The sequence below is a fragment of the Vicugna pacos genome, chromosome 6, assembly GCF_048564905.1.
Source record: "Vicugna pacos chromosome 6, VicPac4, whole genome shotgun sequence".
Classification (NCBI taxonomy): Eukaryota; Metazoa; Chordata; class Mammalia; order Artiodactyla; family Camelidae; genus Vicugna; species Vicugna pacos.
The window spans coordinates 48,518,539-48,542,446 of NC_132992.1; the positions used below are offsets into that span (position 1 = coordinate 48,518,539).

The 23,908-nt window shown below is 34.1% G+C and overlaps 1 long non-coding RNA gene across 1 annotated transcript in view; it reads right to left on the bottom strand.

Moving 5' to 3' along the window:
• The window catches only part of LOC140696909 (uncharacterized), a 381,987-nt gene that overhangs the window by 87,483 nt on the left and 270,596 nt on the right, over window positions 1-23,908 (bottom strand). Inside the window, exon 3 of the long non-coding RNA XR_012073565.1 lies at window positions 11,854-12,039. This is a non-coding gene — a long non-coding RNA (uncharacterized lncRNA). The remainder of the gene's footprint in view (window positions 1-11,853; window positions 12,040-23,908) is intronic.

Consider the following 23,908-nt stretch of genomic DNA (forward strand, 5'->3'; position numbering starts at 1 on the left):
AGTGTTATGTAACTTCTTTATCATTAACTCATGGTTTGTGCCCACAAACATACAGCAATTGCAAACTCTGAAAATTCTTGTAAGATGCAGGCATTTACTCAACCACAGTAAAAATGAAGAGTCATTAAAAGAGTTAACATGGGAATGAAAGCAAAGGAGACTATGATATGTATTGGAAGAAAGAACTATATTAAAATGAGCTCATTTTTATCAGAAGAAAATGGTTCTTATTTTAAAATAGATATGTGTCCTTTTACAATTACAGAAGCTGAAATATAACTGTAATCTACAACCATAAGGTAAGATTTCCATCTTTATGTGACATGAAAAATGTGCCAAGCTAAGACTTTCCCATAAACAAAATTGCTTTCTTCAACTTACACTTTAATGCAAGATATCAATCATGTGGTGGATTTTATTACTCAGAATTTAGCTTTGTTTTTTGACAGATTGCTTGCAGTCAGCTTGAAGTACAATTGTATATCATCCCTATTATATATACACATCTGAATTGTTGGACCCTTTTTTATTTTAAAAAGAGTATTATAAATGGGAAGAAATACCCAGTGAGGCAGAATTAGTTTGACATCAACCATTTTAACTCAATGGTGTGGTTTTGATAACATGTCATTATATATCTACAGTAGATCTGAGGCCGCAAGCTTTATATAAGACATCAGGGGGCAGCCGTGTCTCTGCTTTATGAAGGACCACTCTATTTTGACATCTTTTTTTTTCTTTTTTATATGCTTCCATTTGTCAAACTATTCTCATTTTGAATAAAGAGGCAGTATTTGGTATCAATACAATGCACTGATGAGACAACACCTTTCTAGGATGCATATTTATATATGACAGCAAAACCACCAAAAGAACAATTTTTTTGGTAAAAATCCACCTACTATGGTCTACTGGGAGAACTGAAAGTGGTGAAAACTACACCAGTGTAATTTGTGGTCAGGTATTCTTACCTTCTATAAGTAATCCCAGTTTATAGGAAGTTACAATAACCCGTATCATTCACAGCCACCATGAATTTAGTATTCCTTGGGCACACACACAAAAAAAGAACAGCAATACATATTAAAATGAAGATGTAGAGTCTTGAAATGAAGACTTCACAGCTAAAGTTGCTGTAAAATTTGCAGTCTACGTCTAGGTAGGAAAAATGTAAAGAATTTCTAGTGCTGTCCTTTACAGGGCCAAATTGGGGATGATGTTTGCTGGTCATGGCAGATATGCAATCCTACTGTATTCCAGCTACCTATGAACAAGTAGAATACTTTAAAAACCTTTTAACCTATCTGATGAAAAATGCATGCTAGTTTAAACTCCCTTAGAACTTTAAATTAGCCACTGCGGCACATTCAGCTGCACGGCCCAATAGTCTGAAAACCACCAAAAGCTAAGAAAAATATTAGCTTAAAAAAAAAACCCTAACCGAGCCACTTTCCTTCTCCTCAGCAAAATGCTGAATTTCCAGGGCTGCCTTAGCTGTCATACTGCTGGGTGTGATTTTTGTTACTGAAAATAAAGGATAAAAGCCTGATCCCAATGCAATCACATTTCACTTGGGATAAGTGACTAAGAACCACGTTCAAATGCTTAGAAGTGGAGGCACTTTCAGATAACTCGCCTCTATGTAATCCCTACTTAAACATACTTAAACAGATGAGTCTCATTTCCATGGTTTTACTTTAATATTCTTTTAACAACTCTAAAACAAAATAAAAGAGCGGCTAAACACACATCGTTATTGTTTTGAGACACGTGGTTTAAACACTCACGTTGTGAGGCATCACTGGCTCGAGGTCTGCAGGATCAAGTGTTCAGTTTTTGTTAAGGCTGAACTCAAAATTTCAAGTTTGACTCTCGGTTATGTAGAAAATTGGCTTTCAAGGATAAGTTGAGATTCCCTAAGTCTGTCTTTTCCACCTCTTCCAAGTAAAGGGCAAGAAATTATCATCTAATCTAATTTGGTAAGAAATACATTCCTTGTGGTAAATTCACACTCTTAAAATTCTGATCCTTTGTAAAATGATTATAAATCAATAAAAAATATTTTTTAAAAAAAGTTATGTGTAGCAGGGATGGTATAGCTCAGCAGTAGAGTACATGCTTAGAATGCACAGGTTCTGAGTTCAATCCCCAGTACTTCTATTAAAAATACTATTAAAAAGCCTAATTTCCTCTCCCCCCTAAAATAATATATAAATTTTTTAAAATAAATTAAAAAAATCCTGATCTTAGTGAGAAATCAGTAATAGCATATATAATATTATATAACCCAGTATTATGGGTTAGGTATGTGTGTGTATGTGTGTGTGTGTGTGTGTGTGTGTGTATATAAACCCAGTATAATATTATATAGTCCAGTATTAGGATAGTGGCCACAGGATGGGATGTGATTTCTACAATCAGCTTATATGCCCCCAAATTCCTCCTTGGAAAAGCATTTGCATTATTAATTCTTCTCAGTAATGTGTCACTTCATACAATTTAACCAGAGCACCATGATTGTGGTCATTCGCCCATGTCTGGAACTATCACATGGTCCCATAATGGTTGCCTGGGATAAGATATAATCTAGAGATTATTAAAGTTAGACTCAGTATGTGTCATATATGAAGTGCTCAATAAATAGAAGGATTGACCATACCTTTGCTGAGTATAGTGAGTAGTTTAACAAATATCTCAATACCAAATAAATCCACCTTCTCTGTTTAGTTTTTTGGGACAGTTATAAGTAATACTATTAGTAGCATATTTATTCATGTGTCAAACACTGTACTAAGACTTTTCACGTATTATATCAGCAGATGTATAAAGGACCTAAGCAATGCCTGACACTCAGAAGGAACTCAATATTGATACTTGCCATTACTTGCCTACATCACAAACTTCACAGTGTGAACTGACCTGCTTAGAATTACTTTGCTCCACTGGTAATCAATTACACTCTGCCGTGCATAAAGGCATTGGTGAAGTCCTACATTATGTCAGCTGGGTATACTTACCACGGTACCTGTAATTAGATTTAACTTACAATGCTCTGCATTTGGTTTAAGTCTCTATATACTTGTATAGACTATTCCAGTAGAGGTTTGCTAGAATTATAATAATAGTAGATATTAGCACTGTTACTCTCATTTCCTAGATGAGGAAACTGAGGCTAGATAGGTTTAAGCTCCTTGCCCAAGGTCAAGCAAGTAATAAGTAGTAGAATAGAGCTTCAACCTAACACTGCTTGACACCCCAATCCTGGGACTTAACTACGGTATTATGTTACTTCCTATTTTTTGAAGAACTGGTATAATTTGAAGCACAAAAGCAAGCTTCCAGCTCCTGGAAGAAATAAGTCCCAAAGATGTCATTATTTTTAAAAATTAACTTCAGGGAGCATTAACATCTTTATAGTCTTTGAGGATTTCCTATCTGAAGGCAAATCCTAATGAAAAATATTGTTAGAACAGCATCATGGTAGGCAAATGCCATTTCTCCCTAGCGCCTACTAGGCCCACTAGGCCCATAATAAATATCAATAATAAATTCCATCACAGTTCCACTGAGCCGAAATGTTGCCTTAGAATCCATGTCAACACCATGCTCCAGGCAGCTCCTCAAAGAGTGAGAACTAGCACAGAGATGAAACCTTTTTCCATCCTGGACCTAGGCCCTCATTTTTGTTAATACACTCGGAGGCATTATTGACCTTTATCCCACTAACTTTTGTCTTAGGTCTGCTGCTTCCCAGGCACTGTGCTAAATAGTAGAACACAACAACAGCAAATGTAATACTTGCCCTCAAGGAACTCATAGGTTCTGAGGAAAATAGACTGAAGAAGTAAAAATCAAGCATTACTATGCTGCTGAAATCACATAGAAAAAGCATAGATGAACATATGGAACAAGGAAAATTAATCAGGTATCGGAGTGTAGATGGCTGTAGGGAACAATTCAAGGGAAGGTGACATTTGAACTAATCTTCAAAAAATAGATAAGAGTTGGTTAAGGAGAGACCATGAGGGTCAGGTAATCCTAGGCAGAGAAAATAGTATATAGCAGGTTGCTTAAGAATATATGACAACATGAAAGGCTGGAAAGGTGAACAAAGACAGATTATTGTTTGACTTCCTAGAATCTGTCTTTTATCCTGAAAGGATCTGGGGGGTGGGCATTTAAGCATCTTAAATAGGTACATGACAGAATTACTTTTATGTTATAAAGTTTCCTGGCTGGCTGTGGTAATTCCATTGGAAGAGAGCAACATTTGAATAAAGGACTTTTCTGAAGCTAGAGCTACAATACTCCAAGTGAAAAATTGTGAACTAAAGTAATCACAGTGAAAATGGAGAAGAGAGGGCTGAATTGGAGAAATACTGAAGTAGAATCTACAGGACTTTGACATTAACTGGAGGTGGTAGAGCAGGAGAATGGAAGGAACCTATGAGGAAGCCTAGGTCTTTAACTTGGGCAAACTGCTGAATAATGTTTCCATTTAATGAAAGAGGACATGAGGGAAGGCAGGGTTGTGAGTGGAAAATGATGAACTCATTTGGGGATAGATGAAGTCTGACACAGGAGTAGTGCTTCCATATGGAGTCACACACTTTACAGTTCAAAATAAAGGTCTGAAGGACAGAAGATAGCAGGTCTGATATCTCAGTGATGGTTAAACATAGATGCACAGATGAACTCTGCTTCTCAGGCACAAATAAGAAAGTATATTGAGAGGCAGTGAAGGTTCCTATTTTAGATTATAGGACACAATGTAACATAACAGGAATGACAGCACTGAAGCCAGACTGCCCAGGTTCAAACAATGATCCCAACACTTATGATGTGTACCATCCTGAGAAAACTGCTTGACCTCTCCATGCCTCAGTTTCCTCATATTTAAAATATGGGTCATAACAGTACCTATTTCATGAGGTTATTCGAAATGTTAATACATGTAAAGGTTTACAGCATGGCCTGTCACACAGTAAGCAGATAATAAATGTGAGGTATTGCAATGATGAAGATGGTTATTGAGGATGATACAAATAAAAATACAGCTTTTCCCCACTCTTGAGACCTTTCAATATGGAACAGAAACACAAACACAGCTACAAAATAAATAATAAAAATTAATGATAGGATAGCTAATATCTAAAGGATGTTACCATGTCAACTGCTCAGTGGATGCCCAGATGGATGGAAATGTTGATGACTAAGTGGCAACAGGCTGTATCTTAAGTGGAATATGGCAATTATTGAGACCAAGAGGATAAACCAGTGTAAATGCTCTAGAAAGATGTTAGTGAAGGCAAATACTACCTGATAGACAATTTTAAGGACAGCCTTCCCCATAGGCTTCATTTCTTATGTGGTACGAAAGACTCAGCTCAAGATGAAAAAAATCTTAACTATGATGCCTTAAATAGAGTTAAGCTCTCCTGTAGAAAGTAGAGTTGACATTTATTTCATTATGATTCATATAGATCAAATCAAGAACAGTAGGTAGAAGTCATAAGATACACAAGAGAGAGCATCTGAAATCAAACCTATGCATAGATAAGGGTGAGCAGTTTTTGAAGGTAATAAATAAATGCCCTTTCACAATACGTATTCTAGCTAGCAAAGGTTGGGCTGTGCTTATCAGGAATTTTATAGAAATGATTGAAACACCAACTTTTCAGTGTGACTCAGTAATCCTCTAAAGCCCTTTCCAATCTTAAGATTCTATAATGCCCAACTGTTGAGACACTCTATATCTGTTATATGCATGGAGGAGACTGGGGTTACTGAGGGGTTATTACTCCCTAGTATCATCACTAACTAGTATCAATACTAACTAGTATATTGCTAAAAACAGTATCATTAATTTTTCTTCTATTATTGCACCTCCAACTTTAAAGAGAAGCTGAAGAACACTCCTAGCTACTCATAAGAAATCCTGTGAAAGGGCCCTACCCTCTCTCTCAAAACAGATGGAATCTCCCCTGACATCTTTAACAAGTCCCACAGATTGGAATGACTTGCTCTAATCTGATTTTATGATATTCTGGAGAAGTTCTCTTTATACGCCAGTTGGCAATTTTTATGCTAATTCTGACTCATTTTATGCCTCTTACATGGAGGAATAAGATTTGGTTTTGTTGTTTTGTTAAAGCAAATCTCCAGCTTTGTTTCCCTCTGTGTCACACAAAGCTGATATACTCTAAGCAGTTAAAGTCTAAGGCACAGATAATATTTTTATATGATTACCATTAATCAACGAAGCTGTTCCTCTTCCCCCAAAATATACGTAGTTAATCAGCCACAGGCATCATCTCTATAGAGTATCATGCTAAAGATTTAATTTTAAAAATATTTTATGGAAGGATTTTGCACTAAGACGATAAAGTGTGTCTTTCACAGCGTTTTAAGTGCACTGTTCTCAGATAAGCATATCAGTCAGGTAACTAATAATTAGCTGTGTGGCTACCTCCACTATAATGCAGCTTTCTTTAAACAGTGGCAGTTACTACTGCCTGTCCAATGAGATACCATTTCATTATTGTTCCCTACTGAAACTAGATGCTTCCACACAAAGCTCTATCTTCATCACAGTGGTTGGCAGTGGGCCAGGTCATTCAAAGTCCCATAAGTTCAGAAAGCATCAAAACACTACGTGTAATGCACAAGACAGATCCCATTTTGATGAGTAAGAAAAAATAACTTAGGTCACACACCATGGCGATAATATGGCAATATGGTATCAGCAGTGCATCTGAGAGTTTTACTAATTGATCAATGATTGACATCATCATTTGCTGCAAGACTATATGTGGCTTATAAATACAGAATACATGACAAGACAACATGGTATTGGTACAAAAACAGACATATAGACCAACGGAACAGAATAGAGAGCCCAGAAATGAACCCACAAACTTTTGGTCAACTCATCTTCGACAAAGGAGGCAAAAGTAAAGACAGTCTCTTCAGCAAATGGTGTTGGGAAAACTGGATAGCAGCATGTAAATCAATGAAGCTAGAACACTCCCTTACACCACACACAAAAATAAACTCAAAATGGATCAAAGACTTAAACATAAGACAAGATACAATAAACCTCCTAGAAGAAAATACAGGCAAAACATTATCTGACATACATCTTAAAAATATTCTCCTAGGGCAGTCTACCCAAGCAATAGAAATAAAAGCAAGAATAAATAAATGGGACCTAATGAAACTTAAAAGCTTCTGCACAGCAAAGGAAACCATAAGTAAAACAAAAAGACAACCTACGGAATAGGAGAAAATTTTTGCAAAAGGCTTGATCTCCAGAATATATAAGCAGCTCATATGACTTAATAAGAAAAACACAAGCAACCCAATCCAAAAATGGGCAGAAGACCTAAACAAGCAATCCTCTAAGGAAGAAATACAAATGATCAATAGGCACGTGAAAAAATGCTCAATATCACTAATTATCAGAGACATGAAAATCAAAACTACAATGAGGTATCACCTCACACCAGTCAGAATGGCCATCATTCAAAAGTCCACAAATGACAAATGCTGGAGAGGCTGTGGAGAAAAAGGAACCCTCCTACACTGCTGGTGGAAATGTAGTTTGGTGCAGCCACTGGGAAAACAGTATGGAGATTCCTCAAAAGACTAGGAATAGATGTACCATATGACCCAGTAATCCTGCTCCTGGGCATCTATCCAGAAGGAACTCTACTTCAAAATGACACCTGCACCCCAATGTTCATAGCAGCACTATTTACAATGCCAAGACATGGAAACAGCCTAAATGTCCATCAACAGACAGGATAAAGAAGCTGTGGTGTATTTATACAATGGAATATCATTCAGCCATAAAAACCAACAACATAATGCCATTTGCAGCAACATGGATGTTCCTGGAGAATGTCATTCTAAGTGAAGTAAGACAGAAAGAGAAAGAAAAATACCATATGAGATCGTTCATATGTGGAATCTAAACAAACAAACAAACAAACAAACAAACAAACAAAAACATAAATACAAAACAGAAACAGACTTATAGACATAGAATACAAACTTGTGGTTGCCAAGGGGGTGAGAGGTAGGGAAGGGACAGACTGGGATTTCAAAATGTAATATAGATAAATAAGATTATATTGTATAGCACAGGGAAATATATACAAGATCTTATGGTAGCTCACAGAGAAAAAAGTGTGACAATTAATACATACATGTTCACGTATAACTAAAAAATTGTGCTCTACACTGGAATTTGATGCAACATTGTGAAATGATTATAACTCAATAAAAAATGTAAAAAAAAAAAAGAATACATGATGCAGGGCTTTTCAGAATAGCCAATTTCTGTTACACAAACCAAATTCAAAGAGCTTACATATGGGATACACATTCTCTATTACATACTAAATGTGTCCCACGTCATGAGAAAAAAAATTCTTTTTTTTAAAAACAGTCTATAGCCTTTCATTTCTCAACCTAACTATTTATGATATGTTCTCTCTTCTCTCTCTCTCTCCATTTCATTCAGTTTGGCTAATATAACCATAACTCAAGGATCTTGCTTGCTTGCCCATTACCAATCTAACTCCTGAGGCAAAGGGCCACAGTAACTGGTTAAATTGGAGGGGCTCCTATAGGCTGATGCTGGAGCTCTGTAATATCCTCAGCCATGGATATTTTAATTGGCCAACAACCTGATACCCAATTAACAACATACATCTGAATCAGTCCATTTGATTTAAAACCTATTTGTAACAGACTTCTCTTGTCCCCATCTAGCAAAATTTTAGGCTGTAGGAATCTTAGATTTGACACCCTTCATCAGAGATTTAATTATGCAAGTTGTGCACTGGATTCCATGTCCTCTGGCTTCCAGTTGGCTTTGCCCAATGGAGACATAAGCAGAAAATTCAAAGATTAGGATGGGAGTAGTATGGAATATTTGTCCCACTGGCATCTCCCTGCTGGTTGCTGTGGGTTGGTTGTGGCCCTCTGCCAGGGCTACAGCTCCTGTCAGGTGACCCGCGTACTCTTTGGGGGTTCTAACTTCTCTCTCCCCTTATCCCTTCATTTTTCTTTCTTCTGCTGCTGGCCCTACAGATTAGTCTATCCCTAGTTGGTTTTCTAAATCCTGCCCTTACCTCCATGTATTAAACTCTCTTCAAAGCCTCTTTTGAATGTACTTTATGACTCATACTGAAATTTGATTGATACGATACTCTTCAGGTAACTATCCATTCTTTTTGTTTTCTTTTATCCATTGTGGCAATTATTTTCATACTCTGGTTATTAACCTTTTGTCAGCTGGCTTTGAACTGAGTTTATAGTATTTTTTGTGGTACAGGTACAAATACAAAATTTACATATACATATACAAAATTTAAGATTGTAGATATATTAAATATTTCCCGTTTTGTACTTTTAAGAAATTCTTCTTTACCTCGATTTGATAAAAAAATTTCCTATAATTCTTTTTACAGTTATAAATTTATTTTCTACGTAAAAATAAAATATAAATTAAATTAAACATTTTAGTTTGCTTTCCATCTGGTTAGCTACTTGTTTTAGAACCGTTTATTGAACAAACCATCCATTTCCAGTGTTTTACAAGGACCAGATAAACCTTACATTTCTATAGTTATCAATTTTTTTCGCCTTAATCAGACTTAACTGTTTTTCTATCACTTGTAATAAAAACAGTGTTGGCTTATATTGAGCATATAATATGCTTTAAAATGAGAAGAAAGTAAAGACAGGAAAGGCCCAACAAATTAGTAAAAATAATTATAAATAAATAAATCAGATGATTAAGGACTCAGGCATCTCTATGAGAACAAAGATTCCATTAGGTAGGGGAATAGTAGTGAAAGCAGTAGGCAAAGAAAACACCATATTTCTAAAAAAATTTGCAAAGCAGCAATTCTGAAAGATAACAAAATCAGTGTGTGTTCATGGGACTGGGTTGTTCAGACTTCATGAAGATGAAGGTTAATGGGATTGAAGAGGGCAGGAATGTTAAGGTGAAGATATTCATAAATATCTCCAGCCTGATGTTGACATCACTCAGGATAAGTATCAGAAATAGCCAGCTATTTATCCTACTACTTAAGAACACACATGAACTTTAATCCATGCCAATTTTGTAATTAATAAATAAGGTAAAAAGATATACATTTTCAATAATTAACAGGGTTATTGAAATCCATGTATATCTCCCTTTTTTCCTCCAGATTTTAACATGATAGAAAAGGTACAACTCCAAAAAAAAATTTTTAGAATATCTAGTAAAGATGAATAAAGAAATAATGAAATTTTAAGTACAATAATAAATAGCACTTATTGAGTACCTAATCTGCTTCATTTACTATATAATTTTACCTTTACATTGATTAGCTTATCCAGTATTGTAGGTTGTAGGGCAAGGAATCAAATCTAAAACTGATAAACCACTAATGCATCTCTCCAATACCTTTTCTACATACCTATCTCATCTGCAGTAAAAATTTATAATTAAAATTAAAAATAAAAACTTACAGAATGAGCTTAATACAATGTGATAAAAAAAATTTCAGTTATTAAAATTTATTTTCATATTGCCTTACAAACTTCTTTTACTCAGTAGCACATCACAACAAATTATAACATTACCAAACATATTTACAGTGAAGTTTTTTTTTTCATATTAAACCTCTATTGAACTTTTCTCTAATTAATTAAAAATCTCATCAGGAGATAACCGTTACTTTGACACAGTGTCTTTCAAAATATATTCTTGAAACTCCATTTGTTATATGTTCTAATATCAAATAAGAAAAGTTTAGAATAGAAATAAAAGGGTTGAATTAATTACTCAACAGTGATTAATTACACATTTATCCAAAGTGAGATTCCAATTCTCTTCATTCCCTTGGCTTGATGCCGTATTTTGTTTGTTTAGTGAGAACTCTATCTTCTGTGAAGTTTATGAAGAATTTAAAATTCTGGCATTTAGATACATACATTTATTCTGATAACTGGCAATGACAGTAACCGTCCAGATTCTATATTATCTGGGTAGAGATTTTTTTTTAATACTACTTAATCCTTTTCTAAAATACATTTGAAGAGGATTATGACCTAAATTATGTCAGCTAGTTGCTCTTTTACATAGATGTTTGGTAAGTTTAAATAGATAAATTTAGAGCATTTTTCCACAAGGCAGTCTAACTTAAGGCATAAAAACATCTCCCGAAAATATGAAGGGATTCCTTTTGACTTAATTTTAAATAATTACTGCATAGGTAAAGAAATTGCTAATAACACAAACAATAATTGACTGAAAACCAGAAAGACTTTGTGCATAAAGGTTGTTGTTCTGCTGTTAGGTATTTAATCTCACAGCAATTAATACCATATTTGTTTAATACCGTTCATGTTCTGCTTAAGAACTTAAAGGTTTCCCAAGTGACTTTCTCCCTAAATATTTTATGTTTCAGGAAGCATTTTCCCTAGATATTTTAGACGGTTGGTTTCCAAATTAGTTTTCATCTTTAATCAGTTTCTGCTTATAAAGTTTGACTTAACTATATTCATTTATATTATTCCTCTTTCTTTAATGGTGTTCAGAATTCAATTAATTTTATTTAAGCTTGTTAACGTAGATATGAGATAAAAGTTCAGATGACTCATAATTTAGAGTTAATCCCCTACTTAGCTCTTGTTGAGTCAATATGCTGTTAACTACTTTCCTATTTTAGTTTTCCAATTTTCTGACATTTTAGTCTAGGCATAAGTATATACATTAGTTTATTAGAGCTGCTGTAACTAATTACCATAACTTGATGGCTTAAAAAAAATAGAAATTTATCTTCTTACCGTTCTAGAGACCAGAAGTCCAAAATCAGTGCTGACAGGATGGGTTGCCTCTTGAAGTTCTGAGGGAGAATCTGTCTATGATTTTCTCCTAGCTTCTGGTTACTGCAGGAATCCTTGGCACTCTTGGCTTGTGGACACACCACTCCAGTCTCTGCTTCCATCTTCATATGGCTTCATCTCTTGTATCTGTCATAAAGACATATTTTATTGGATTTAGGTTCCACCTGGGTTATTCAAGATGCTCTCATCTTGGGACTCTTAATGTAATTATATCTATGACAACCCTTTTTTCAAATGAATTCACAATCACAGGTATTGGGCATTAGGGTTAGGGCACATCTTTTTTGGGGGGCCACAATTCAATCCACTACAATATGTTTTATTACACATTATTTTAAACTAATTTTTCAAATAAAATAAGGTTTCAAAGATCAAACATATTACTGTGTGGTGCTAAAAAAAAAACCCCTATTTTTACTAGGGTGCTTTCCTCTATCAACTCTATACATGAATCACCAACCAAATCAACTTTTCCTAATTGATATTTCCATAGTTACACTCACAAAATTGTTTCAGATATTTTCTGAGTAATAGTTTGCTAGTTGATCACCACATAATCATTAGTCATTTTCTGATTACTTTGATTAAGGTGTTAATGTGATCAAAATAACCACCCCAGAAGTAACATCCTCTTTAAAAGCAGAGAACATGACCACATTTCCATTCTTTTCACAAATCAATAAAACACTAATCCAGTACTTAGATTATTCTCAGTGACTATTTATCCCTTTGCAGAGTTGAATTATCATCCAACTCTATTCAACCAATAATGTACATTTTGACACTAATTCATGCTATTAGCTATTTCCTGATTTCTGGATACAGAATTTAGAACTATTTTACTTCAATTACTCATCTACAAACAGACTTACAGGCATAGAATACAAACTGGTGGTTGCCAGGGGGAAGGATGGTTGGAAGGGACAGACTGGGAGTTCGAAATTTATAGATACTGACAGGCATATGTAGAATACATAAACAAGATTATACTGTATAGCACAGGGAAATATATACAAGATCTTGTGGTAGCTCACAGTGAAAAAGAATGCAACAATGAATATATGTATGTTCATGTATAACTGAAAAATTGTGCTCTACACTGGAAATTGACACGATTGTAAACTGACTATAACTCAATAAAAAAATAATGTTTAAAAAAAAAGAAAGAGTGAACCCTAATGTAAACTATGGACTTTGGTTGATAATAATGCATCCCTGTTGGTTCATCAATTGTACCAAATATGCCACACTGATGAGGGATGTTGAAGGTAGGGGAATATATATGTGTGGGTGAGGAGGGCTATGTGGGAACTCTGTATTTTCTGCTCAATTCTGCTGTAAACCTGAAACTGCTCTAAAAAAAATAAAGTCTATTAAAAAATTACTCATCTATGAGAATAATATGTTCCTTTTGTAGACCAACCAAAGAACTGAAGACATAATTTTTTTTAAAGTGGCATCCAAATAATAAATTAATATAGCTTGAAAATTAAACCCCTGAAAAAAAAATCAAGTTATGCTTTGGATGTTCCATAGACAGACAACAAATTTGTTGAGCCTGAAATGTGATGTTTAGTATTCCCAAAGGTATAGTGACTTTAAAGTTAAAGCAGAGGACTTTGGAGAAGCAAGTGCTAACTCACAATCTAAGAAAGCACTTAAATTAAAGGCAGGTATTAGGAAAGTAAACTGACCACTCAGTATGCAAAACACATTTATTTGGCAAAAGAGCATGAATGTGAATTCATTTGTGTGTGTGTGGATTTTTTTTCTATTACTGTTCACACTGCTTTTAGTCAATAGAAAAGAAAGAAAGAAAGAAAGAAAGAAAGAAAGAAAGAAAGAAAGAAAGAAAGAAAGAAAGAAAGAAAGAAAGAAAGAAAAGAAAGAAAGAAGGAAAGAAAGAAAGAAAGAAAAGAAAGGAAGGAAGGAAGGAAGGAAGGAAGGAAGGAAGAAGGAAGGAAGGAAGAAGAAAGGAAGGAAGAAGGAAGGAAGGAAGGAAGAAAAGGATTCAACCTGCCAATTCATTTATCCACAGAAAACAAGGGAAATTTGACTGTTTTCGATATCATTGACAAATGGATTCGTTGTTTTACGTTCAACTAGTCAAACCCATTGAAATTTCTAATTTATTCTTCAAGGTGAAACCATAGATTGGCTTTGGTTATCAATAAAGCTTTTACTGATCCATGTAAAAATCTGAAAAAAAATAAGGAATAAAGTAAGCTTTTCATAAAGCAGATTTTTTTTTTCAGTAAAAGAGTACTCTTTACTCTGAGTTTGGGCTCACTGTTTTGATGTTAAAGTATCTTTTTCAATGAAAAGGTGATGAGAAGAGATAGTAGTCGTATTGACGGTGGTGGGTAGTTTCTTGTGACCTTTCTTGGCAAAAGTACTGATTCTTTCCTATTCTTTTATTTTTGAATTTTTTATTCAAACATAAAATATAAGAATCATTGATTTGGATCACAAAAATTTTAAGTCTAAAGTGTTAAGAAATTATTATACTTACCTCCTACAATTGGTATAAGGATTATTGAGTTTATACCTATTATTTGCTTAGAACAAAAATTGGCACATAATAAGCACTACATGTGTTTGTATTTATTATTATCATTATGAATACTAGAAAGGTTGAAAACCACTAGTATATCGTTGGATTTTCTCATTGAAATACATATTACCAAGTGTTTTTTCATTTTTCTTTCTGTTTTTAAAGCACCCAGGAAAATTCTGTGGCATTGGCTATTATAATTTGTGTTTGAACATAACTAAATAATAAAAACCCAGGAGAAAACTTTAGGGAGATTGTTATAAAGTTAAGGGCTTCCATTATTTAACAGATCAAATTTAATGTATTACTTAGCAAAATAATTACTTTAAAAATAATAAATATGAATGCAGTAGTGTGAGTTTATGGCTCTTAAGGCAGATCCAATTTCTTGAAATAAAATATATACTTAAAAACAGAATTGGTGAAGCTATATATTAAAGTGAAACAGCATAGTGCCTCTGGCTCTGTGCACTCTAATCATCTTGGCTTCTATGAAAAGATAATTGAATTTCTTATCTAAATATTGGATATTCCTTACCAACTAACTGAAAGTCCAAATTCTTTTCTGGATAAAACTTTAAATCATCAGGTATGATCCTGGCTTAATGACTCAAACGACCACTATAAATTATATACTAAAATAACTTTCAGATGATCTCAGTTACTCTTAAACTGTGGACAGGAAAATCCATATTTCAAAATCAAGAAATGGTTGGAAAGTTAATGTTTAAATTAGAATTGACTGCTTCTCAATTCCAAGCTGAGAGTCACCAAATTTTAACCGTCGTGTGATTACTTAATTTGGAGTAATTTATACCCTGAAATTGTTATTTTAAAATCTTAGATGATGTAGTTTAGATTTTATAACCCTCAATATCCCATACATTTCTATTTCCAGATGTGTGAATAAATGAAGACCACCCAAAGGAGAATGAGCAAAGGTTTTTTTATTGAGAGCTTGCTATAGCAAGGGAGTCCAGTCCACCACTATCGCTTGCATTTGGCAGGGATTCAAAGGCAGTCAAGGAAGTATAAAGCTTCTAAAGTGGAAAAAAGGGAAGCCTTCATGTATACCCTGATTAGAAGCTGTTAGCAGGAGGAACCTGGAGACAGGCTAACCAGAAGCAGGGGACCCTATGTGATTGGTTAGGGAAGCATGTTTGGTTTTCTTTGGTTGGTCCAAACTTAGAAGCAGGGCAAAAATTAGGGAAGCTGGCAGTTATTGATCAAGTTTTTGCCTTTGGGGGCTGATTGCTACGGAAGTCATGGTTTGGCTTCCCCTCCTGGCTGCTACTGAGGTTGCTGATCAGATTTCTACATTTTATTTACGGCTTGGCCATTTGCCATTTGTATATTCAGTCTCTCACAGATATATACATATTTCATTATAAAATCATTTCTACTTAAGGTCCAGTACTAATCTGCAGTAAAGGCTATTTTTAATTTATTAGAACCCTGTGATATTTATTTATATCTTGCCTGCCAATTAAAGTGTAATGTAAGTTATGAATTTTCTCTTAAAGTAGATCAAGTTCCTCAAATATAACTCAAGAGATTTTCTTCCAATATCTCAAAATAAAAAGCCAAGGTTGTTAAAGCAGTCAACAAATACAGGCATACCTCAGAGACATTTCAAGTTCAGTTCCAGATCACCACAATAAAGTAAATATTGCAATAATTCAGGTCACATGGATTTTTTGGTTTCCCAGTGCATGTACAATTTATGTTTGCACCATACTGTAGTCTATTAAGTGTGCAATAGTATTACGTCTAAAAAGCAGGGCACATACCTTCATTTAAAAATACTCTATGGCTAAAAGATGCTAACCATTATCTGACAATGCAGGGTCACCACAAGATTTCAGTTTGTAAAAAACACAGTATCTGTGAAGCACAATAAAGCAAAGTACAATTAAAAAACATATGCCTACATTTAAATATTTAAATCACGGTTCAGAAAGTCATCATTCAAAAAATAATGACGCTAGCTTTATTGCCCCAAATTAGTCATTCTTTGCATCTCATTCACCTCTGATTACAAATTCATATACTTAGGACAGGGTTCTTCATACTGTGCCTCCAGGTTAGAACAATGACCCTGATTAGATCACTGATCTCCTGAGCTCTTGGCCCTCTCAAGCTGCTGAGCTACTACCAACATTCTGGCATCAGCAAAAAAGACCTGTGTGCCTTATAAAGCTCTAAAATTCAAATGGCTTTACCTTCCAGTATTTATTTATTTAAAGGTATTCTAGGATATTTACATGTTGATCTCCTCAACAAAGAATAAGATGATTTGGGGATCATATGTGAGCAGTACTAAAGTTACTTTTGTTAGAATAACTAACTAAAATTTCAAAGCAACGTAAATCAATAAATATAGCAAAGGCACAGAGTGGTGAAATGTATATATTAAAATCAGTCACATTTCAAAAGCACGTCCTGACACCAGAAATGTTAATGAAAGTAACTTCTAAGCTAAATGTTGACACCAAAAAACATAATATTAAAATTAAACTGAGGAATAAAGTAAAAGAATAATCAAAAGTTCATGTTTCTGGGTTTTATTTTTAATTCATAAAACTTTCATTCCACTTGCACCAATTTAATATACATGCTTTTAACAATTGTGTTTGGATTGTTCATAAAGATTTCATAGGACATCTCAAGTTATTTCACTGTTCACTGTTTTTACAGAGCACGCATGTTAGATAAGTTTCAAAGAAATCACAAAAGCAAAAAACATTTTTTGCTTTTTGGGGTCTTTTACTTTTTTGCTTGATATACATGAAGTAATGGATATCAAGCAATTCATTTTAACACATCTTTACTTGTACATTTGTGCTTAAGTTGCTTAAAATATTTAAATGCAAATAAAATGAGTGTTGCAAAGAAAATGAAAGCAAACAACAGGTAACTTTACAAGTAATGGAATACAAATCATTTCTGCCCAATGTAATATTGAAATCTTGGGTTAAATCTATTTCACCTGCCTTTACTAAGGTTGAAGATTTGTAGTCCTCCAAGCAGCATGTAGTGCAAACAATGTTCACCCAAGCTGTTTTCCAGGAACTTGGAGTCAACTGTGTCTAGTACAAGCTGAGTGTCAGCTGTGTCTAGTTCTAGTTGAGCTGGTTGACTGGTAGGAATACCAACTCTCCCACTGGGCACGTACAAGTATCCACCTGGTGACCTTTTGAATGTGCAGAGGACTGAAGCTGAGTTACGTCTGTGCAGAACAATGATTATCACTTTTTTCCGATCACATTTCCCCATGCTCCTCATGCTTCAGACCACCCTTCTTCTTTATTCTTTATATCACAAATATCCCGTGCCCTTTGCCTTTGAGGAGGCAGATTCAAGACCTGCCCTCCCACCTCCTCACTTGTCTGCCTTGCAAATGAACCCTCTCTTTGCTGCAAACCTCAGTGTCCTAGCATTTTGGCTTGCTGTGCATCAGGCAAAATGAACTTGGTTTGGTAACAATATCCATGTGGATTTTATTTTCACAACAGTCTTGTAAGTGCTCCAAGCCTTAAAGTGCCCTCAATAACTATATCTTTGACAGGAACCAATTATCTCTCCTATCTCACACCAGGACAATCCAATATGTAGGCAGTTTTCTTTGCTTAAACATGGAAATAGTTTTAACATAAGCCCTTGCAAAGCCACACTGTAGCAAAAGTACTATGTATAAAAATTCCACATCCCCATATTGGACACCTCAAGATGAAAATAACTCTCAACAAAGTGGTTATAGAGGGAATATACCTCAACATAATAAAGGCCATATTTGAGAAGCCTACAGCTAACATCGTATCAATGGTGAAAAGCTAAAAGCTTTTCATCTGGGATCAGGAACAAGACAAGGATGCTCACTCTCATCACTCTTATTCATTATAGTATTAGAAGTCCTAGCCACAGCAGTTGGACAAAAATAAATAAATAAAAGACATCCAAATTAGAAAATAAGTAAAATTGCAACTATTTGCAAATGACATGATAATTATATGTTGAAAACCCTAAAGACTCCACCAAAAAATATTTAGAACTAATAAACAAATTCAGTAAAATTGAAGGATACAAAATCACTTGCATCTCTCTATACTAATAACAAACCATCAGAAAGAGAAATTAAGAAAACAATCCCATTAAATTGCATCAAAAAGAAAAAAAATACCTAGAAATAAATTGAACCAAAGAGGTAAAAGACCTGTACTCAAAAAACTAGGACATTGATGAAACAAATTGAGGCCAACACAAACAAATGGAAAGCTACTCCATGTTCATGGACTATAGGAATTAACATTGTTAAGATGGTCATCTTACCCAAAGCAATTTACAGATTCAATGCAATCTCTGTTAAAATTCCAATAGCATTTTTCACAGAAATAGTACACACAATCTGAAAAACTTTATAGAACCACAAAAGACCCCAAATAGCCACACAATCTTGAGAAAGAACAAAGCTGGAGGTATCATGTTCTGTGATTTCAAACTACATAACAAAGCTATATTACTGAAAAGAGTATGGTACTGGCATAAAAACAGACACATAGGTCATGGAATGGAATAGAAATACTCAATTAATTTATGGCAAAGGAGCCAAAAATATACAATGGGGAAAGAACAATCTCTTCAATAAGTGGTGTTTGGAAAACTGGACAGTCACATGCAAAAGAATGAAAGTGGACCACTATCTTAGGCTATATACATGAATCAATTTAGAACTCAAAGTGGATTAAAGGCTTGAATATAAGACATGAAACTACAAAAAACTCCTAGATAAAAAACATAGGCCATAATCTCCTTGACACTGGTCCTGGTGACGATTTTTTAAATTTAATACCAAAAGGAAAAACAACAAGGGTAAAAATAAACAAGTGGAATTACAACAAACTAAAAGGCCCTTGCACAGCAAAAGAAACTATGAACAAAATGAAAAGGCAACCAATGGAATTGAAAAAAAATATTTACAAATCATATATCTGATAAAGGGTTAATATCCAAAATATATAAAGAGATCATACACTCAACAGCAAAAAAGACAAATAATATGATTAAGAAATGGGTAGGGGGAGGGAACAGCTCAGTGGCAGAGTGTGCACTTAGCATGTATGAGGTCCTGGGTTCAATCCCCAGTACCTCCAACAAAGAAATAAATAAAAATAAATAAAAATAATTACCCCCCCAGGGAAAGAAAGAAAGAAAGAAATGGGCAGAGGATCTGAATAGGTATTTTCCAAAGAAGGTGTAGAAATGGCTAATAGGTACATGAAAATGTGGTCAACATCACTAACCATCAGGGAAATGCAAAATAAAATCACAGTGAGATATCACCTGACACCTGTCAGAGTGATTATTATCAAAAAGTCAAGAAATAGCAAGTATTCATGAGGATGTGAAGAAAAGGAAACTTTGTGCTCTGTTGGTGGGAATGTAAACTAGTGTAGCTACTAGGGAAAACAGTATGGAGTTTCCTCAAAAAATTAAAAATAGAACTACCATATGATCCAGAAATTTCCCTTCTGGATATTTATCCAAAGGAAACAAAACACTAACTTGAAAAGTTATGTGCACCCCCATGTTCATGCAGCATTATTTACAATAGCCAAGACATGGACGCAAACTAAGTGTCCATCAATAGATGAATGGACAAAGAAAATATGGTACATATATACAATGGAACATTATTTAGCTATAAAAAAGAAGGAAATCTTGCCATTTGCCACAACATGGATAGAACTCGAGGGCATTATGCTAAGTGAAATAAGTCAGATAGAGAGAGACAGACATCATATAACCCCACTTATATGTGGAATCCAAGAAACAAAAAACAACAAAAAAATGAACACATAGATACAGAAAACAGGCGGGTGGTTGCCAGAGGTGGAGGGTTAGGATCGGTGAAATGGGTGAAAGGTATCAAAAAGTACAAACTGCCAGTCATAGGATGTAATGTACAGCATGGTGACTATAGTTAATAACACAGTATGGTTAATAAAACAAGGCATACCTTGTTTTACTGCATTTGACTTTATTGCACTTCACAGATACTGCATTTTTTCCAAAAATGTAGGTTTGTTGCAATCTTGCATTGTCAGATAGATGATGGTTAGCATTTTTAGGAATAAAGTATGTTTTAATTAAGGCATGTACATTTTTTTAGACATAACGCTATTACACACTTAATACATTACAGTATAGTATAAACATAACTTTTACATGCACCAGGAAACAAAAAATTTGTGTGACTCACTTTAATGTAATGTTCACTTTATTGCAGCGGTCAGGAACCGAACCCACAATTATCTCTGAAGTATGCCTGTATTAGACATTCGAAAGTTCCTAAGAGAGTAGATCTTAAAAGTTCTCATCACAAGAAAAAAAAATTAACTATATGTGGTAATGGATGTCAACCAGACTTAATTACTTCACAATACATACACATATCAAATCACTATGTTGTACATGTGAAACTAATGTTTATATGTCAATTACATCTCAATAAGAAAAACAATCTAATTGACAGTAGGTAATAGAAGTTCAAAAACATGAAGAAACAAAAAAAATGTTATTAAAGCAAGATAAAAATATCTTGTTAAAACAAGAGCTGAATAAATGGAAAAACAAATCTAGTTTGAATGTAAAATAAACAAGAGAAAAAGAAAGAAAGGAAAGAGGAGGGGGAAGCAGATACATTCCTAAATGTTGACTGGGTCTATTTCCCTAACATTAAACATAAAAACTTTATGGGAAGAAAATAGAAGTTCAAATAAAAGTACATATACTTGTCATAAAAACAACCAAAACAAAACAAAACAAAACAAAAAAAAGAAACTATTGTGGGGCAGTATGGATAACAAAAGGTCTAATGTGTAAATTTCAGGATGAGACACACAAAAGTTGGGAGGTTGGTTAATTTCCTCCTCCTCCTCCTGCTTCAGCTTTGTGCACTTGGGCATCTGAATTCCCAGCGTTCTCCTTACTTGCTACAAATAATAAATCCTTCCTTCTTCTGATCTTTGGCTTGGTTGTATTTTTTGGCCTGACATTCACTGAGTTAAACCTCATTTTTAGGTAGCACTTCCTCAGCATTTCTATATGAATTTTAAAATCAGCTTGGCAATTTCTGCCGAAAACAAATCTCCTGCTAGGATTTTTATTGTGATTTTGTTGAATCTATAGAGCAATTTGGTGAAAATTCACATCCTAACAATACTGATCTTTCTGGCCATGAATATGGTGTATCTCTCTATTTTCTTTAATTTCTCTTAGTAACATATTATAGTTTTAATGCATATGTCTTACACATTGTCAGATTTATCTGTAAGTATTTACTAACTTTGATGTTATAAGTAGCATAGTTTTTAATTTCAGTGTGTGGATTTTTGTTGCTAATATATCAAAATACAATTATGTTTATGTATTGATCTTGTTCCTGCAAACCTAATAAACTTATTTACTAGGTGAAATATAAAGCTGAATAGAAGTAGTGACAGACATCCTTGATTTGTTCCTGATCATAGGGGAGAAGCATTCAGTCTTTCATCATGATGTATTATGTTAGCAGTAGGAGTTTTCTAGATGTCTTTATCAAGTTGAAATAAGTCTCCTTCTATTCCTAGTTTGCTGATAGTTTTATCAGCAATGGAGGCTGGATTTTGTCTATTGCATTTTTGTGTGTCTGTCAGGATAATCATGTATTTTTTTCTTAATGTTGATTAGTTATCAAATGTACAAACAATCTTTCTTTCTTGGATAAATTCCTCTTGGTCATGATACATTCCACTTATGTCTATTACTGGATTTGGTTTGCTAACTTTTATTAAGGATTTTTTTTGCATCTATGTTCTCAAGGGATATTGAGTAGTTGTTTTTTTTTTAAGTCTAGTGTTTTGTTTTGTTTTGTTTTGTTTTGTTTTTCGTTTTGGTATCATGATAATGCTGACCTCATCAAAGAAGTTGGGTAATGTTCAATCCTCTTCAGTTTTCTAGGGGAGTTCATGTAGAAATGATATTATTTGTTCCTTAAATGTTTGGTAGAATTTCCTGGTATTTTTTTGTGTTAAGACTTTTCAATGCAAATTCAATTATTTAATAGATTTATATCTATTTTATACACACACACACATACACAAACACACACACATATACACACACATACATACACAAACACTAATGGCTTTTGAGATTAGTTTTTCTCGAGTGAGCCTTGATAGTTTATGTTATTCATGAAATCTATTTTCTCTAAGTAGTCAAATATATTGGCATAAAGTTGTTTGTAACATGTCCTAAATATACAGAATCTGTAGTGATGTTGTCTCTATTATTCCTAATTTTTAATTTCTTTTTTCCTGGTCAATCTGGGTAGATGTTTATCCATATTATCAGTCTTTTCAGACAACCAGCTTTTGGTTACATCATTTTGTCCTGTCTTGTATTTGTTTCAGGCATCCTATTAAGTCCTTACTAATCCATCTTGACCAGACATAGGGTGCTAGTATGTGTGTTTTATAACTGATTCAAATCCTTTCTTGATAAAGTCAGAAAATAAATTTATACCCACTCAACATATTCTCTCTCTGTCACACACACACACACACACACATATACACACACATAAATGAATGAAACCTAAATAACTATTCTCCCCATGTAATGTCCTTTTTTCCTCTCTCATCCAATTAAAGGCTCTAATGCTAACTCTAATTACTCCTAGGTCTCTGAAGCTTATTTGTCCCATCCATCTCAATCTAATACCGTATTCTGTTACCTCACTTTCCATTTGCCCTCAGAATACATATTAACAGATGTTCTTCACCGTAGACTATTGTTTAAGGCAGAAACAAGCGTCATACCCCTTACATCTGTCATTTCCCAGAGCCAATGTTTTCTTAATCTGCCCTGTCCCACTTCCCCCACAGCCTGGCCCAAATAAGTCTACCCTGACTGCAAGAATTTTGATAATATTAACAAACTATAATGGGAAATATATATTAGGAAATTCTTTAATTCTGAGAGAAGAGCACATACACAATTTAGGGGGGGCAGGAAGAGAAGGTATGAGAAGACAACCTCAAGGGCAAAAACGCAGAAATAGTATTTTTCAACTAATGACAATATAATTTAATGTAACTTTTTATTCTCCATAAGTAACATTACTAACATAATTTTTAAATGTCAAACTTCTGGTGGAAAAGTTATGTGATGCTATTAAAATCAAAAGAAGAACATGTTGTGCTCATGATTCATATTCTCTGAAGGAAAACTGACTTTGAAAAATATGAGATTTTACAAAATTGCTGCTATATTGTTGGATTCTTAATGGGAGAATATTCATGTTTTATCTGAAAGCTTTCTTTAAAATAAGAGGTTTGTTTGTTTGTTTGTTTTTTAACATTTAAGGCACATTTAAGTCCTTGCCTTCTCCATTGATGA